Below are 20,568 nucleotides of genomic sequence, written 5' to 3'. Positions count from 1 at the left end.
AGCTACTTTATTGCATGGACCTCAAGTATATTGTAGTATAGAGGTGGAATTTAAGGAAAGGTATTAAGCAGGCTGTGTTGTAGCTTATGGGCTAGTAATAAATTGTATCATGTATCTTGAATGTATCATAGATAAGCTGCTATATAACAATCGCCACTTCAGATAGCTGTGAAATTTGGTGATTAACTAGTTGTTACTTAACCTTCTAATTTCTGTATAAGTCTAATTACATGAAATAGAAGTGGGGGTTTTGATTTATTACTTTGCTTTTCTGTTTGGAGTGTCATTGTAACTACTGTATTGTAAATGATGGAAAATAATTGCATATGTTAAAAAAAATAAATTGTGTTATATTAAAAAAAAATAAAGTAAAGGCATCCAAATCATGGAAAGAGCCTAAATGTCCATCAAAAAAATAAATAAATAAATAAATAAATAAAAATTAAAAAAATAAAAATGTCGTTGAAGGCTTTATTTTGTTCCTATTGTTATACCAGGCTCCCTAGCTGTGTTGGTTTGTCAACTTAGAGTTGGGAATCTATAATTGTGAAAGAGCTTGCAACTAATTGATTTCCCACTTAATCTTTGCTTTTCTACAAAGCCTACATTCTTTTCTTCAATCCAGCCCTTATTATTACTTGTTTCTATCTCTTCTGTTACCATCTACCATGGGTTTTTTTGGGGGAGGGTTGGAATATGAGTCATTTTTCTGAAATATGAGCATTAATCACAACAGAGAAAGTTGTGTAGGTGGAAGGAGCAAAATCTATGATTTTATAATACATTGTCTAATATTGATACAGACAAGGAGATTTCTATGTGGAAAGAATATCATCTAACAAAAGACAAAAAGATGAAGTCTCTGACATCCCAAGGAAAAAAAACAGGAGCCACGATTATTAAGACTTAGCAGGAGTGAGATACAGCTCTGAGTCACCAAACTAGATTAGGTCCTCAAGGAAATCTGTAAAATTAAGTCTATAAAAGCTGGCCCAGCTGGTTAATTAGCACACTGTACAGCAGATTGTGTTTTATAGTTTGATTTTTAAATTCAAAGCTACAACCTAATAAGTCAAGTCAATTATATTACTGAGGACTTGATGACCTCTTCCTTCTCATATGAGCTCACCAACAATCGCTAAACTTATATTTATATAGTCAGGACCATTTTTGTTATGTGCCTAATTTCTCAAAGCTCCATGTTAAAACACCATCAGTAGACAGGGAAATGCTTCCAGAACTGCTAACCCACAGAATGCTATGCTCAGACCCAACCAGTGCTGACTGGAGGAAATGATTCATTTATTAAGGTTGTAATTACAGCTATGGAACAGCTGGTTATGGGTTCTTCCTCCAGGCCTGGGCTACTTTCTAACATCTGTTGTTAGTCTGAATGGAGAATGCATTGGCATATTCTAAAGAATACTTTCTTAGACAGGAAAAGTATATTTGAGAGGGCTTAAGGTGATCAGTTTAGACAATAAACAAGAGATCAAATGTTGGGGGACCAAGATGACCCATATGAAAACTTGAACATGCCACTGTGGTATATTTCAATCAAGACCAAAAACCCCATGTCATGCATATCAACCCAAAACAGGCTCTATCGCTCATCAGTTCTAAGCTGCTGCTGCTACATTCCCATTGCCCTGGCTGTCCACTTCCATTATGGAGCCTGTGTGTTGGCTTGCTTTATGTAATTCATATATTTCTCTCTCTCCCCCTTCACACACACACACACACACACACACACACACACACACACACACCTTTTCATTTTTCCTGAACATGTTATTTTTCCATTTGCTTATATTTTCTCATGCTGTTTCATTAGCTCAAAATGCTTCTTGTTTTTGCCCTGCCATCTCCTTCTGTCAAAATCTTACTCATTCTGACTTACAATCCAAGCTGGATATTGTTGCAAGATCAATCAATATAGTATAGTTGTCAAGAAAGATTGTTGGATCCCCTTTGTAGAAGTTCATTTGTTTTGGCACTTACCTGCATGATGTTGGGCAATTACTATACTTCTCTGTCAGTTTCTTATCAATAACATAGGATAACAAATGGATCTTCTCTAAGAATAAAATGAAATAATACTTACATATTTTCTAATACAGTGGATGGCAGGTACTAAATGCTCAGAAAGCTGTTTTTAATTAGTTTCAGCAGCATAAAACTCTCTCTTCCCAAAGCAGTATTTGTGAAGAAAATATTTGAAGACTGAGATCACATAAAGAAAAACTAATGACATCTTTTCTGATGTTCTTCTCCAACTAGAATTAATAAAGAGATTCAACTTTCCATTCAAGTGCTACTCATCTCAACTATAAATATGCATCCACATGTTCCTGAAACAAAATGATAACTTGGTTCACTCTGGGTGATTTAGAATACACATAAACCCTTTTACAGTTTGGTCACTCTATATCAGTCCTGTAGTTAGTTCCTATCTCACTGCCACACAGCTTTCCCTCACATTTCCATAGTACAACCTTTAAGAAGATATTTAACATATACAAAATCCCTAACTCCTGACATTAATCACATGATAGGATGTACAATGACAGGAATGAATTAGGTTTAGTTAACATTATTAGGACAATTAGCAGTAATTATCACTGTTTTAGATGAGGAGAATGATTCAGAATGAATTTTAAGGTTTGGATTTAGTCTGAACAAATTATTTTGAGGATGCTAAGTAAGGGCCAGAATTTTGATACTTCTGTTACAAATTGTTTCAGGAGAAAAGCACAGTTTCAAGCTTTGTTCTTTGGAGGTTTGAATTATGTCAATGGATTACCTCACCTTTTAGGATCAATAAACCACTTCAAGCTTTAGAATGAGGTTCCTCTTTCAAACCATGACTATAATGAGATGACACAGCAAAGTGCCTAAAGAAGAAGAAAAGCAAAGTCACATCAACTGAATGTCAGCACCATTAGCATTTGTTAGGGACAAAGCAGGCACTATATGACTTTGCTTTGTAGATGCATCCAGTAAATAAATTCTTATATATTCTGACCTTTCAAGTGTTTAACTCTGGTGAATAAATGAATTAAAGAAAAAGTTTAAAGGGCAGAGATTTGGCAAAATACATCTTATTTATATACTCTGAAAAAGACTTTCTACCAGGTTCTGATATTTGCTAAATTTTCAGACTTCATAACTGTACATGTTTTTGAAAATTACATGTTTTGTTTTTCCACTATAATTGAGTAGGAATAAAAGCTCAATTGCTATTTTATTGTTTAGTTGAAGTTAGGGTTAGTAGAGAGATCTAGAATTCACAAATTGGCATTCCTTACTAGAGAATTGCTTATTTACAAATGTGCATCTATAGTAATATGGTGAGGCTCTTCAATACCCACTAATAGTTTTTCTTTATGGTAGAATTGAACAATTAACCAATTGATAATAGCTTGATTGTGTTCTTAAAATCTTAAGATAAGCCTCACTAGTGGAACCAAATAGGTGGAACTGAAATATTTTATCTGCCTCCTTCAAATATACTACCATCCTTCACCTGGAGACTATCATGCCCAATCAGGCAGAATGGCTGGGAATGCAATACTGTCCTGTGAAAGCAGCTTTGTCCTTTTTTCCATTAGCTGCACACATCAGTGCGGATAGACAGGAGATTTGTGTAGTTTAATTGAGGACGACAGAGATGTACTCTAAAATGGCATCATATTTTATAGCCACTAAATCTAGCCTAGAGATTCATCTTGAAACTTGAATTTAATCTCAATACTCACTCTCCCTCTCTTGGTCAATTCCTGTTCATTCTACCCTCTAAATAGATCATGATTCCATCGCTTCCTTTCCATTCTTCTCTGGGGAGAGAATCTGGCATAAACTGGGTTTATGCCACTGCAGCAATCTTAATTTATTTCTGTCCCGGTAAAGGAGATGAAAGCTTTTTGAGGATGGGTGGTTATGTTGACATTTGTAAATGAGGACACAAAACATCACTCATAGGCATGAATTATGTAACATCCAATGCCTGTGATACAAGAAAGACATTAAATTCTAACAGCCCATGTTTAGAAATTTTAGATTCAGTTACTGTGCTGAACTGCCTTAATAGGTTAACCCCCTGGAGTACTCAAGCATTATATGTTGGGAAAGATGAAGGCATGGTTGCTATAGGGAGTATGGGACTAGGGGTGGGGAGATGTGCAAACAGAGAGGACCACACTTGATCACATGTAGCTAACATGCAACAATAGTTTTCAGAAAACATAATTTTCAGATAAACATAAGGGAAAGGCTTTGGAAAACATATCTGAAGAGTGACATTTCTGTGTGTTTCCAGAATCTATTTCATAAAGGACAGAACCTGGTTTTTCCTTCTACCTTCAGGACTACAGGCCAGCTAGGCTGTAGGTATAAGGAGGCTTGCCAGTCACCCACTGTAGTATTCTGAGGGCCTATAAGCAACTGGTATCTTCACAGCAAAATATGGCCCAAGTTCAAGGAGATCTCACAAGTTACAGATGTTCTTAAGACTTTGGCACATCAAAATCTTCAGAATCAAAATGCAAATGCGTGGCCCCACTCCAGATTTTGAATTACACTTCTGGTAATTGAACACCCATGGATGAGAACCTTGGTTCTAGCTATGACTACACAGACTAAGTAAATAAAAATTGCAACCTCTTACTGAGTACCTGCTCTATGTTAAGTACTTTACTCAGTGTTTTATATTCTTAATGTTATTTATTTTAATATTCATTTATTTTGAAAGAGAGAGGAGAGAATGTGCATGAGCAGGGAAGAGACAGAGAGAGCAGGAGAGAGAGAATCCCAAGAAAGCACAGCCAGTGCACAGACCGACATGGGACTTGACCTCGTGAACCGTGAGATCATGACCTGAGCTGTAATGAAGAGTTGAATGATTAACCAACTAAGCCACCCAGGTGCCCTGAGGTAGTCTCATTTAATATTTAATCCTCACAATAGTAGCATGAAGTAGGTGGTGTTAGTGCCATTGTAGCCATAAGGACTCTGAAACTCAAAGAGTAACTTGTAAGTGAGCCAGAATTCAACCTAGCTTCTATTTATGCCAAATTCAAGGCCTTAACCTACCACTACAGAATACTTCCTCTTTGAGATTCTGCTACTGCTGTAACCTTTATATACAAACTTACATCAATGAGCTTGAATGGGGAGTCAGGGAGAGAGTGGATCAGCAAGTCTTACTTCCTTTCAACTCTTACTGGAAAATTGATGCTTCTCCTTTTAAGAACTCCTCATCATAGAGCTAGAATGAAGTTAAGTGAGCTAACAACATCACCACAGATTTTTTCATCTGTAGATTGCTAATTGAAATTTATTTTAGGAAATACCACCATTTGAAAAACATGTTTTACTGTTTTTATTTATTTTAGAGAGAGAGAGAGAGAGAGACAGCATGAGCATGGGAGGGTCAGAGAGGGAGACACAGAATCTGAAGACTCTGAGCTGTCAGTGCAGAGCCTGATGCAGGACTCGAACCCATGAACCGTGAGATCATGACCTGAGCTGAAGTCGGACGCTTAACCGACTGAGCCACCCAGGTGCCCTGGGAAATACCACCATGTTAAATGGCTTCCATATCCTTCCTAGTAGTTGATAAGTAAGCAGGTTTCTTGGGTTCATCATGTGCCCTGAGGCCCACTTAGGGATCCTCATCTCTCCATTCTTACTACATCTTCCAGATCCGTTTCTGGGCCCTCCAATTTCCAATTTTGTATGTATTTCTTACCTTGTGCTGATGCCAGCAGTCAATTTTAATTGACTTAACTAATCAGGACACACCAGCTCTACTTTTTCATCCTTTTTCCACCACTCATTCTCCTCAGGATGAAAAACTAGGTTTATCTTTACTGGAATCAAGCAGTGAAATCCCCTCAGCAAAGCTCTGTTAGAAATCTTAGAGTTAACCCCATGGTGGGCCCACCTTGTTTAAAAAGATACTTAGAAACTCCACATTTTTTTGCTGTGTATAATATAAGTATCTAGGTACCAATTTTTTTTAAACTTTTTAACATTTATTTATTTTTGAGAGACAGAGAGATAGATCATGTACAAGGGAGGGGCAGAGAGAGGGGGACACACTGAATCAGAAACAGGCGCCAGGCTCTGAGCTGTCAGCACAGCCTGATGCGGGGCTCGAACCCATGAACTGTGAGATCATGACCTGAGCAGAAGTCAGACAGTCAGCCAACTGAGCCACCCAGGCACCCCTAGGTACCAATTTTTAAATGTCATTTTCACTTAAAACTGAGAAAAAGCACTATCCCCTAACAGTCAACATTAAAATTAATCATCACTACATTTTAAAGTAATAAGTAGGGATTTACTGTCAAATTTAGAAGTTAGCAACTAGTGTCCAAGATAATAAACAATGGTCCATGTCTTTTGTTTTTCCATAAGATTCTGAAGAAGCTATTTGACTCCTCTCGTGTCCTTATCCCCAGATCTGATCATCTCTTCACTCTACCTCTGGGCAGAGGTTTATTACCTGACTACTGATGTACCACAATAAGAGCCAAGAACTGATGAGCGCAAAGTCTTCCCAGGTCCTCAGGGCTAGGAATTCACACAGACAGAGCAGAGTATAGTTGAAAATGGAAAACCATTTTACAGTTCTGGTCAACTTCCCTCCAAATTAATATCTGAGAATGATGTAATAGAAAAGAAACTGGCATTGTAACTTGCAGGACAAGGAGGACTGTTGCTCATTGGTAATCTGAAATAATGATCATATAATTTAAGGCATGTCCATAATAAGAGATAGATGAGAGAGAGGAAAATAGAGAAAGAGATGCCATATATTTTTGTCACAACTGGCATGTCCTATGACTAATCTTCACTTGTTTAGAGACAGAGAAAGTGTAGGAATGCCCCATTAGCCACGAAATGGAATTTCTCCGGGTATGAAATGAAGATAAAGTGAGGATTCTGCAATCCAATTGGTAAATGAGAACCAGTTGCAATACCTAACATCTTTGATGATGTAACCACGGAGGATGGTAATTCGCCACATTTTAAAGAGTTATACTTACCTGGATTAATTTGTCTGAGAACAGAGTATACTTGCACAGTTGGTGATAAAGAATTTAGAGATAGTCCTTTTGAATACATCAGGGTTTTGTCGTATAAATTGATATTTCCATTACATTCAAGTTTTAGTCAGCCAAGTTTAAGTGGAAAGAATTAGGATCTTATCTAATATTGTTTTAAAAAACAGGGATTGAAAGAAATAAACTGGCAATGTAACAAGGCCTCTTTCCTAAAGGACAGTCCCTTATTTAAATCAATCTAAGAAAAACGGCCTTCCTTGGTATACAAAAGCTTGCAGTTAGTTTATCTGAGGTGGCAAAAACCACTCATGGTAACCTAAACCTTAAAATCTGAAAGCCCATACATTTTTTCCTCAGTGGTATCTAGCTTTAAGGAAAAATTTTGAACACAAGCAATTTTGGTTTTTAACCTTGTAGGAGCTAACTTTAAAACAATAATACGTTACCTACAGAGAATGAAGCATTTTCAAGTCAGTTTAATATTTACTGTTTTTTCTTCTAAATGACACAATTTCACATTGTTCAGATTTTGAACTTATTTTGTTTCAGGTGACAGAAAGTTCTGTTCTATTTGAATATTTATATGTAAGTTTCCAAGTCTCATTTCTTACAATAGTTGTGGTCTATAAAATACCACAAACATTGAATTAGTCAACACTAAACATGGCTTCTAGGGGAAACATAGAGTTATGTTCCTATAAGCCTCTGGTCATGTTATGTTTGCCAACATCTCATCTTTATTTTTGTTTAACTTTTTAATGTTTATTTATTTTTGAGAGAAAGAGAGAGACAGATCATGAATCAGGGAGGGTCAGAGAGAAGAGACATAGAATTCAAAGCAGGCTCCAGGCTCCAAGCTCTCAGCCCAGAGCCAAACGTGGGGCTTGGACTCATGAGCTGTGAGATCATGACCTGAGGTGAAGTTGGACACAACCAACTGAGCCACCCAGGTGCCCCATCAACATCTCATCTTTAAATAGAAACACACAGGGGAACCTGGGTAACTCAGTCAGTTAAGCATCTGGCTTCAGTTCAGGTCATGATCTCATGTTTGGTGGGTTCGAACCCCATGTCAGGCTCTGTACTGACAGCTCAAAGCCTAGAGCCTGCTTTGGATTCTGTGTCACCTCTCTCTGCCCCTCCCCTACTCATGCTTTCTCTCTCTTTCTCTCTCTCTCTCTCTCTCTCTCTCAAAAATAAATATTAAAAATTAAAAAAAAATAGAAACAGAAAATAAGAAGTTAACACGTGTTAATTAATTAACACATTACCCTGTTTTATATGTGTTTCTGTATGACACCTTACTTAATATATACTGATTAATAATTCAACTCACAATAACTGCTGTGTGAACAAAGCTTGTCTATCACATATATTAACTCCATAAGACACATCAGAACCTTCTTGTGTTTAGCAGCATTATAATACATTTTAGTGCTGTGTACTATTTCAAGAAAATCACCAACAAAAAGCAAAAATAAAATAATAAAGAGGATGGCACTACAGATACATCCCAAAAGGATACTTATTTACAGTAAGAGAACTAAAACAAGAAGGCAGAGCAGTGCCTTGTTCAAACTCTGTTGCAAACATAAGCAACTGGGATCTAATTTTCTTTATGGCTCTGTACACGTCTGTGAATGACCACAAAGACACCAAAATTATGGAGTATTAATTTTAGTAAATTTGTAAAATACATAAAATAAATATACATATTATTTCAGTGGAATCTGTGGGAAAATGAATTATAATACAGACTTGAAAGGACATTAAAATTTTTAACTTTATCAGTTGGACCGCTACTTCCAATATACTCAAGGATCACAAACGTGTTTTATTTTAAGCATTGATAATGATAAAATTTATTCAGTTATATAAAATAAGGAAACTATTATATAGAAATGAAACGCTTGTTTTATCATTTATTTCAGTAACTGTGAATTAAAGAATTCTGGGGCCCATTTATCTTACAGCCCATTTCCCTTACCCTACTATGTATGCTCCACCACATTCATGTTCTGCAGTGTTTGGCTGTTCTCTGTTTTTAGACACCTGAAAGGATTACAATTTGCGGAGATGCTATGGTATAGCCTTGTGAGTTTCTTTGGCCCATGGAATGTGAATAGAGGTAATAACCATGTGGAAGCTTTTGAGCAATAGTGCTTAAACAGGCCACTATTCCTTTTGCCACTGTGACCCACAACGTTCCCAACAATGAAATTTCCACTGGTTTCAGTCACAGAGAGGATGACATAGAATAGAACTTCTCACTGCACTGTCATTATGGGCATGCAACAGACATTTAGGGTGAATTAAAGAAAAAAATTTTATTGTTTGAAGCTGTTGTTTACTGCATTATATCTATCCTAAATGATACAAACACCCAAAATAAGATTCTCTTTCGTCCTTTTGAAAATAGTGACAGTATGCATTAAATAATAATTTTGAGGAAATCATTATGCATGCTTGTCTTTAAAATAGGTCCTGTGCTCAATTACTAAAATTAATGTTTATAATATATTACTTTTGTTCTTACCATTATTCTAAACACTTTACCTCACTTAATATTAACAATGATACAATGACTATTCCAATTTTATGCATGAGGGAAATGAGAATCACATCATTTAACTCCAATATCCAGTCCATACACATAGTTAAATGGTAGTACTACTAACTCGCTGAGGTCAATGCCTTTCCTTTAAATGCTATGAAGCTTTCCTAGAGGTTTTGTTTTTTTTTTAATACAATGCATATACTTGTATCCCTATAAATAAAAAGACTTCATTTCAAAAATAACTAAGTAGACATTGCTGCCTGGGTAAAGTTTTTAGAACATCTGATAGCTTGGATCCTCAGAAATTTTCTGAGTGTGAGCTTAAGTACCATGTAACAAAAGTTAATATTCTAGATCTACACATGTTTTGATCATCAGTTGATGAATCAACTGAATTTTCTCAACTGGTTTTATAACATAATTAAACCCTAATGTCTTAAGGTAAACAACTACTATATGTGATAAATGAACTTATCTCCCATGAAACTCCCTTCATACTAGTTATCTAACAGCCTCCTTAGAATTGAGATAATAGTCATTCAAATAACTGTCTGTAGCTCAAATGAGGAATCCTAGTTCAAAAAGATTGGTAACAGTCTCATTTTTACTGTACTTAAACACCCAATTTTATCTTGTAACCCTGGAAATACTTCATTTTGTTTCAAGATATGATTTACTGAGTACATATGTGATATACTGAATACCCACCCCATGATGAAATTGATGTTTTGTCTTTATTTAAAAACATGTACACCATACGCTTTACATATGTATATGAATGTACATAAAATACATATGTGGATATGCATCTATGTTGCTCCAGATTCTGTGTCTCTTTCTCTCTCTACCCATCCCCTGCTCACTCTCTGTCTCTTTCTGAAAAATAAATCAACATTAAAAAAAAAACTCATTTAATCCTAATATCAACCTTAAAGAAAACTGTAACACCTATTTTTCACAGTAACTTAAGTAATAATTCCTCTGATCCTTCTGTCTCCTGACCCTCAAATTATGAGCATTCTCAAGCTATCTTCTATGAATCCTCCTCCTATATCTCTCAACCTTAAGTTTCTTCCACCACCAAGTTTTTGAAAACATTAATCCTTATTTATCATCTCCAGTTAGGGAGTAGAAAAAAGTCAGGAATCAAACCCAGATCAGACTGACCTCAAAGCCTATGGTCTAAACCCTACACCACATGCACACACATAAACTATTATTTCTACATTTTTTTCTGGGTACATGTATGTAGTGTGCATGGCTACATAGTAGGTCTCTGGGCATGAGACAGAGCTCAGACTGAAAAGAGGTGGTCTCTGTGACAAGAGTTTATGTTTGTGACAACTACATTGTCATAGGTAGGCATAGTTTATTCATTTTAATTATATGAATACTGAAGAGATACAGAATATAACACTGTGAAGAGTTTTTATTTTTCCTTTACTTACCTTATCTGCCTAAAAATAGAGCCTCCTTAAAGACTTCAACCATCATAAATCCTCTCCCTGGGAGTCACAATCAGGGAAGGCAGACTTCGATCACCAGAAACAACTCAGGATAAGAAATCACCTAAGTAGACATTGTCACAGAACTATTTCCTTTCTATTCTCTAAAAGGCCTGTTTATCTTTCTTAGAAGCCATTTATTTTCTTCTGAACACTCTTTCTCCCACTCCCTTCATTTTCCCTATTAAATTTATAGCTAAGCCACCAATCTAACCACCTGACTCACATTTTTCTATGAGCTCTGTTACATCTTTTCTCTTATTAATCTGGTTTTTGTTAGTTTAATGCACTGTCCCCCAAATACTGAAATAAAAGGCATAAAATAAGTTTTTTCTCCCTCACAGAGTGACAGTACAATTTATTTAGCCATTATATTTAAATGATTACAGCTGCTCTGAATGTTCTTTTGTGTGTCTTCTCATGCTTACATGTACGCATTTTTTAATTGACTGCATCCTAAAAATTTAGTTTCTGGAATAGAGTGTGTATATATGTATATATATGTATATATATATATACACATACATACAATGCTCAGGGTCAGTAAATACAGCCATATAATGTTTGAGAGGAATCTTGCTAATGCATACCACCCAGCAAATCAGTCCTGTACAAATTCCAGCTATTTCATAGCTTCACTATTATCAATCTTATTTAAATTTTAACAATTTTTGTAAGTGTATGGGGCCTGCTTACACCTCATTTTGAGTTTGACTTACATAGCCCTGTTTACAAAACACATTTCTATAGCCTTATTGGATATTTGGACATTATCTTTAGGGGGGAGAAATCAAGACTCTTACCCATTTTATTATTTTATTTTATTATTGCTTTGTCTTTTTTTTTAAAGAATTTGTTTTGTAGAACTTTTTTTATATTCTGGATATAATTACTTTTTTGGTTGTCGATTTTGTAAAATATTTTCTCTTCTTCATTGTCTTGCCTTCTCAGTCTCTTAATGTCTTCCAATAAACAAAGTTCCAACTTCTTATGTTTGATGTATCCTTCCTTTCTCACATATTCAGTAGTATAGCGGAAAGGTACATTTGCTATTTTTATTTAATTTTTTTTCAGAGACATATGCCATTTGTTTCCTTTTTTTTAAGAACATAAAACCAATTTTTCTGGAGATGAAATATCAAGATATAAGTCAACTGCTTTCCCTTTTCTTATGTGCCATGGCTAAAAAATTATGATCAGAATTTTTTTTAAGTATGTCTCCTAACTAGAAAAAAAAGGTATCTGGATCAGTTTTTTTGCGTCTCCTGAAATCCTTTTGCATCACTTGTCTCTAAGATCCTTGGCCGCATGTTTTACTCTAGGCATTGCCAACAAATGTTGCACGAGCTCCACAGAACTACCAACCTCACAGGACCACAAAGTTGCTAGTCTCCTCTGTACTCCAGTACTCTGGTTTTCTGCCCCAGGTTTTCTCTATTGCTGGTAAATATATACAGCCTAGAAATATAGGAGGTTTCACACCTATAAGACAAAAGTTTGACCATTTGGAGGTAAAAGCCTGTGGAAAATTTCATCTCTTCTACCCCTGGGCAGACTATTTTGAGAAACATTTGTTCATATGTCCACTCAGAATATGGTCCTGCAAAATCAAGCAAGCAGTTGAACTTGGTACCGAGAGATGGCTATTTGGGTAATATATTCCCTCATGCTCTGCTTTTCTCCCATATTTGGCTTCCCTGGGATTGTACTCCTCCACAATAAATTAGTATCACATAAACATTTGTCCACATTGTGCTTGCTGGGGAAGTTAGAGAAACAATCAGACAACAAATCAGATTCTTATGTTAAACAAGACTATTGAAATACATGATCTCAGTTTCCATTTCCTTCTGAGGTTCAATAGTTATTTCTTTCAGGGGAAAAAACGTGTAATTCTACCCCTCCTTGTTTACGCCCAGCTGGCACTGAAAAACCAATGAAGGGGAAAACCATGGAAAAGAAATTGTCACCTTTAGGGCTTGAAGGAAATAATTCCATGACGAAGTGGTGCAAATTGGTAATGTTTGTGACCCATTAATCTCTTCAATATCTATACTTCTCAAACACAATACCTCTAATGTTAATCATTTTGATATATAACAAAAATAAAAAATTATTATTTTGATGTATGAGAATCAGTTATGTCAACACAACTTGTCATTACTAGATTGCTTTTTTTTTTTTTTTTTTAAAGCATCTGCAGGGTCACCTGGCTGGTTCAATACAGCAGATGACTCTTGATCGCAGGATTTTAAGTTCAAGCCCCATATTGGGTGTAGAGCTTATTTAAAAAAAGAAAACGCATCTGCATTTCAAAACGATCTGTTCTATGTACCTTGTCTTCCTTACTTTTTAACCTTAAATTTTAGCTTGCTGCCAGCTATACATCAAAAAAAATTACAAGCAAGTATACTATCCTGTAATTTCTTTAAGTAGACATAACTTTAACTGGTTACCATCTTGTCAAAGAAATGAGTAATTTCATAAATAATTTAATAAGCATTCTCTACATTCTCTGTGTGGTTCCTGAGACAGCTACGGTGATCTCCTGAAGCTTGAAAATCCTCATTTAGCAACATCCACAAGTGGATACTTTTGATGAGGTTCAAGACCCAATAACCCCAAATATGGCACCTTGGCACATTATTATAAAATAAAGTAATGTAAAGTAATGGCAGGCTTAGGAAGGATTCTTTGACCTTTCCCTGAAGTAGGTCATAAGATCCTCATTCTTATGTCCAAAACAAAGGGACAGAAAGAAGAATGTGAATTCACAGACGCTGTTAACTGCCTCCCAATTTACTACACTTATCTCATACTCTTTGCCCTATCATATTTCTCCACAACTGTCCACTGTTGATCAACCTAGTATCAAAATACTCAGATTTAACCATTTTTTTCATTTACTAAAAAAACTCTCATGTCATGTAAAACTTACATTAAATACATCTGTATGTTTTTTCCTGTTAAACTGTCTTTGTCAACTTCATTTTCAGACCCAGCCAGGGACCCTACTAGGATCAAGGGAAAAAAATTTTTTAAACTTCCTTATATTTTTATAAATTAAAGATTGAGGGATACCAGTTTATTGAAACCTACCTTCTAGCATACAGTTTCTTATAATCCTAAAACTGCCACAAGTGAAAAAAAGTGTTTTTTCTTATCAGAGAAACATCATAATTTGGTATTTGGGACATGGTATGAAAAGGTACTTGTTTGACTGGCAGCAATTACAGTGGATCCCCAAGAGGCTTGGAATCTTGCATCAAAAGAAACTAAGTGCAGGGCATTTTTGGATTCACTTCAGAGGGTTCTTTTCTAAACCAAAAGAAAATCACAATATATCGTATTATAAAGTAGATACAATGTGCTGGAAGAATTAGTATTTTCAGAGAAAACAGGTCTTCTGTTAGTCATATTAATTTATAAACTGGCTCCTTAAGATTTTTCTTTCAAAATAAACTTTTACTGTCCTGTCACATGTTTTCAATTTAAAATTTAATTAACTCACAAAGATTCCTAATCACATAGACGCACACACACATAAAATATAAAATGATAGAAGAAAATTTCAAAGATCATTTTTTTCCCTGATTAAAACTCATAATAAAATTACAACAGCTATGTTTTTCATCAAGGAAGTATTTAAGCAGCTAATTTTTATATAAATATATTCCATGCTAGTTCAATAAATTAGAAAAAGGAGCATAATCTTGTTAAGATGCAATTCAGAGGGAACAGCGAGGGGATAACCACTAACATGTGAAAGCAATGAATGAATGCACTGAATAAACACTTTAAATTACTCAGCGCTAACCAACAGAATTTACATGATCTTCTTTTCCTAATTAGGTGAGATCTAAAAATATTTTTTTAACATGCTATGCAAATTTCCTTTTGCACATGCCAGTGGCAATAGAGTTTCATAGCAGGTTGGGAATAAAGGCCAAGGTCACACACCTACCTACAAGGAACCAGTGACAAGGTCCTGTCATTAAGTCAGAACTTGATGTTCTAATAAGCTTTGCTAGTGGCTCCTTCAGAAACACGAGAGAAATGATCACAGGTTCCTACCAAGATTCCATGGACAAATATGTTGATAGGTTTAAGTTTGTTCTCATTTTTTTATTATACTGTTTTTCTCCCACAATTCAGTTTACATGAGTTATAAAATACTCAATTGAGTTTTCATGAGTTATAAAATACTTAATTCTTCTGTTAAAAAACCTGCAAATTTCAAGCTGCTGCTATTTCTGCTTTGGATTGTATTTGCCATCAGCATTAGGGGCAAAAGGAGCCTGTGTCTCTCATTTCTCAAGTAAAAGGCTTGTCTTGAGAAGTTGGCCTATTAAAGGTAGTTACGTAATTTGATCTTTCATATGTAACATCAGGGCCTTATTAAGTTCAGCCTAAATGGATAAAATTACAACTGAGCAAAGGAAGCAGTACTCATTGTAAAAGGAAACATCTCCAGAGATATTCTGGGTTTTACGCTTTTTCATGCTCAATTCTTTAATGACTTCTTATCACTCCTAAGTAGGAAGCACTGGTCCTGCTCTTATCAAATGATAGCTGATAGTAGAATATTGGCATCACACTAGCAACGGAAACCACTGTGCAGTACAACTAGTTTTTAAAACCAGTTTTATTAGAATTTTTTGAATGATTATTTATAAGATGTGGATGGGGGTAGAGAGTAAAAGGGGGAAATTTTCTCACTTTGGTAAGGTAAACTGAGCAAATTAATCACTGACAGTCACTGGAATTTCTTATTAAGTGATCCTGATATCTTGGACAAAAGTAATTCTTAAACTGTTAGAAATGGAGAAATAATTCAAAATTTTCAGCAAAGACTTTGAAAATCTGACAGATGCTGTTTCATAGCTGTTGTTGCTAGATAATTGTAATAATCTGGAGTTTTCAGATAAACCTGCCTATAAAGGCAGATTTTGTGGTCTTACTTCCTTTATCAGGTTGCAGAAGATTAGCATAATTGACATATATAGTAGCTAAAACCCAATGATGTCACTTAAAGTAACTATGAATTTCAAAAATCGTGATGCTTTATATGGGGCCACAGAAAGGAATAGCAAACTTAAACTAAACAGCAATAAAGTTAACAAGATTTGGGTTATGCTAAGAATGCTGTACTCTGATATATCTTACCAGATGGTTGATTGAGCTTAATACATACAGCTAAAAGAAACCCATCCATCTATAGTATGTATTATTCTTTTAAATAATACTAATTTGATTTCCCTTGGCTGGTCATTTCTTATAGAACATAATTTAATTTGTGCATAAACTGAAATGGAAAAAAATGTTTTTATAACAAAGTACAACTGCTTATATGCTATGGCTGCCCTTTATTCCCACACTGCTGTCTGAAGCTATATTAGAAGTGGCTGTTCTATAGAGTTCAAGGGACCTCCTAGAGTTTGCTATTAAAATAGTCCATTCATTCAAAAACAAAATTGATTCAGCCACTATTTATATGCCAGAGCAGTGCTAGGCATTGAGGGTAACAATGTGAATAAGGCAGACACAATCTCTGACTTTAGGGAGTTTATAGTTCCCAGGAAGGTAGGCATCATTTAAATAATCATACTATTAGAATTATTCTCCCAAATGGTGTGACCCTGGTCCATGCGTCCCCCAAAAGTCAACACTGAAATCACTACTCAGAAGCTCTTCTGTAGCCAAAGGACTAGCAAGTACACTCCAAGTGGAAGAGCTGTAACATGAAAAGCTAACTTTGGATATGTAAGGTACTTGCCTATTCCCACATGTAGATGACCATTTCTTGGTAAAGGTTGTCAGGTAGGACTAAGATTCTTCAGTGCAGAAAAAGTCTTATTCAGCCTAAAGCCCCTAAGAGAAGTGTACAGACACAATTATTTTTTCCTCAAAGGAGAAATATGAGGAGGGGAAAGTGTTAAATCTATTCTGAAGACACATTTAATATAATTTATTTTCCTAAGAATGAGATCAGTGGGCTCAAGTAACAGCAGTGAGGTATCTCAGGACATGGTAGATGTGAGATTGAAGAAAAGTGACAAGAATTACAATTCTGTCTTCACTACTCATGTAGTTCACTACTTATGGAAAATCAGAAGGAAACAGGACATTGGGAAGCAGTTTTATTTGATGAGTAGCAGAATTTAAGGAATAAAAGATCAACCATACTGAATTGAAATTAGAATCTCCAAAAGATATCTGCTCCCATGTTCATCACAGCCAAGATATGGCAACGAGCTAAGTATTCCTCAACCGATGAATAGATAAATAAAACTTGACATATACATACAATTGTACATTATTCACCTCAAAAAAGAAAGAAGTCCTAACATTTGTGACAACATGGATGGGCCTGAAGGACATCATGCTAAGAAAAGTGAGTCACAGAAGGACAAATACTACATGATTCCATCTATGTGAGATATCTACAAGAGTCAATTTTTTAGAAACATTCAATAGAATGGTGGTTGCCAGAATGGGGGAAGGGGAAACAGAGTTGCTATGTAGTATGCAACTATATACCTATATACTATGGATATACAGTTTTAGTTATGCAAGATGAATAGTTTCTAGATATTTGCTATGGAATATTGTGCCTACAGGTAACAATATGGAATTATGCACTTAAAAATGCTTTGGGGGTGCCTGGGTGGTTCAGTCAGTTAAGCTTCTGATTCTTCATTTCAAGCTCAGTTCATGATCTCAAGGTTCATAGGATCAAGGCTTCATAGGGCTCTGAGCTAATGGCATGGAGCCTGCTTGAGATTCTCTCTCTCTCCCTCTCTCCATGTCCCTCCCCCAATGGGCACACATGTACATTCTCTCAAAAATAAACAACAACAAAAAAATTGTTCCAAGAATAAAGCTCATGTTAAGTATTCTTACCACAATAAAAAAGAAAGGAAATTAAATGGAATAAATGGATGAGAGAAGAGAGAAGAGAAAGCCTATTTTGAAAAAAGATTAACCAGAATCACTAGTCTCACCTCACTTCAACTTCCTTACTAGAAACTAAGAGCTGAGGTTGAGGGCAGACTAGTAAATTTAATTTGATTTTCTTCTCCTTTTCTTTGTCAGTGACAATTTTTATTCCCATTGAACAATTTCCTCATTCTGTTATAAAAGTTTTCAACATTTCCTCTAGCAGCCAAGCCACAGAGCTACAAATAGTACTTATGTTTCAGGATCTCACCTGAGTATTTAACTTGTCCTGCTAGGTCTAGCAAAGATCAGTGAGAGTGGGTAGTCCAGGACACACAATCCATAGCTATACAAAATATTCTAAAATTTCCTTCCTGGATCAAGGTAGATGACCAGAAAGTTATAAGCCTATATTTCACAAAGGTAGTTTAAAAATTCTTTCTTTCAATCATGGTTTAAACTTCGCTGTCTCTGGTTTTTTTCTTAATCAAATGTTGCTATTAGGAGTACTCATCCAAATAAAGAACGTTTTGTGATTTCTACAGTCATTGTTGGAAAACACTGCCTATTGTACTGACTGGTGTTTTTAGTGTAAGGTCACACACAAAGACACACTATGTAATAGCTGTTCCCAAGAAATGTCCTAGCCATGCTGCTCTTGGCCTTCCCTATTAAGTCTCAGACATGGCACTAAAACTGACCCAAGCAGTGTCCACCATGTGGAACCACCCTTCCCCAGGCCTCAGCAGTTACAAGATGAGGAAATACAACAGGGCAAAGTTTGGCTCAGGCCCAGAAACTACTCCTGTCTGCATTTCTGTTCTTCTTGAATAACAAATGAACTATTCTTTGAGGTGTTCAGAAACACAAAGGGCCGAAATCTTTATTCAAGGCTTATCTAGTATTGCTAAAACACATGAAAGTGTTTAATAAAAAAATAATAATTGTACCCAATGGGTGTATCCTTTAATCCTTCAGGATAAAGAGTGAATGGTTATCATCTACCTTTCACTTAAAAAGAGTGTGCATTGAATGCTTGTCACCATCATCTCTGCCAGGGCAGGGTGGGGATCCTCAAAGAGGTGTATGAAAATGCTGACATGGTACCACCACAGGTTTCCCCAAACCAGTTTATTGACCTGTCTTTAAAAGAGATTCTCTTAAAATTGACTAATAATTTCCCTCAATCAATGGAGAAGGAAAAGGAATAGGTGAAGACGAGGAGGAGAAAAGCACCTGCAGCAACATGGAAGAAAGGAAGGAAGAAATCTGTAGTTATTAAAAAGATATTAGAATTTGGAAGCTCAAAATCAGTTATAGAACAATGAAAAATAGCCATTTTAAATACAAAACTAGAATACAATTTTTTTAAAAGTTAAAACCAAAAAATATGTTCCTAACACAACAATAATACTATTAAAAAACAGAGGTATCAGAAATGAAAGATTAAGATTCTTCAGAGGTTTTTTTTCCTTGTAAAATAGAAATGTTAATATACCTTAGTTGTTAATTCAGTCATTTAAACACTAAGCAAATTAATAATATAGAGTGTATCGATTTGGGATTAGATTTGACTATGAGAGACAGAAAACCCAAAATATCCACATGATAAAGAAGATGGGAAACTTATTTCTGTCTCATGAAAATTTAGGTAGTCCAGGGCTAGATTAGCTGTTCCAAAATCATAAAGAACTCCAGGCTACTTCTATCCTATTGCTTCTATCTTATGGTCTAGGAAGGTTGATCTTGGTTAGTCGTCATGTCCATATTCCACTCAAAAAGATAAGAAAGACAGAGAGAAGGGTGCCCTATACCATTAAGGACACTTTCCGCAATATTCTTATTTTCCCTTGACCAGATTTTAGTCAAATGGACCCACTACACTCTAAGGGAGGTTAGTCATCTGTCTTCAGAGTAGCCATGTGGCCTGCTAACACTGAAGGTGGGATAGCTCTATTTCACAGAGACAAGAAGAGAAGAGAGTCTTTGCCACAAAGGAATTATTTTTATCTTTAAAAGGCACTTTAAGGATGCCAAATGAAAAGTTATCTGTAAGAGAATATAGGACTGGACATATTTAAAAATATTTTCAAAAGATCACATCGGCAAAAATTTAGTTCTTAGATGAGACATTCTAGAATCTTAGTAGGGATAGTTGGAAAGAAGAGAGGAATCTGGAAATGTACAGAGATTTGCTACCCAGGTCTTACTAGGGAAGGTGTGTGTGCCTTTATTCAATCAGCAGAAGCTGGCCTGAAAAGGAGAACCAGTGGGTTCTGCAACAGTACTACAGGTATGGCAAAATCATTACTCATTCAGGTGATCATTGCTATGAGGAGGTCCAATTTAACAGCTGGAACACAGTAGTAAGTGGTAGAACATAGTGGTAGACACTTGTGAAAGCCAAAATGGTAGTAAAAATCCATTCAAAGGACTAGGCTGTCCCTAGAAAGTTGGGATGATGACTGGATAGGGGACAAAACAAAATTTAATCCAG

The sequence above is a fragment of the Suricata suricatta genome, chromosome 6 (assembly GCF_006229205.1).
Source record: "Suricata suricatta isolate VVHF042 chromosome 6, meerkat_22Aug2017_6uvM2_HiC, whole genome shotgun sequence".
Lineage (NCBI taxonomy): Eukaryota > Metazoa > Chordata > Mammalia > Carnivora > Herpestidae > Suricata > Suricata suricatta.
This window is presented reverse-complemented; position numbering follows the sequence as displayed.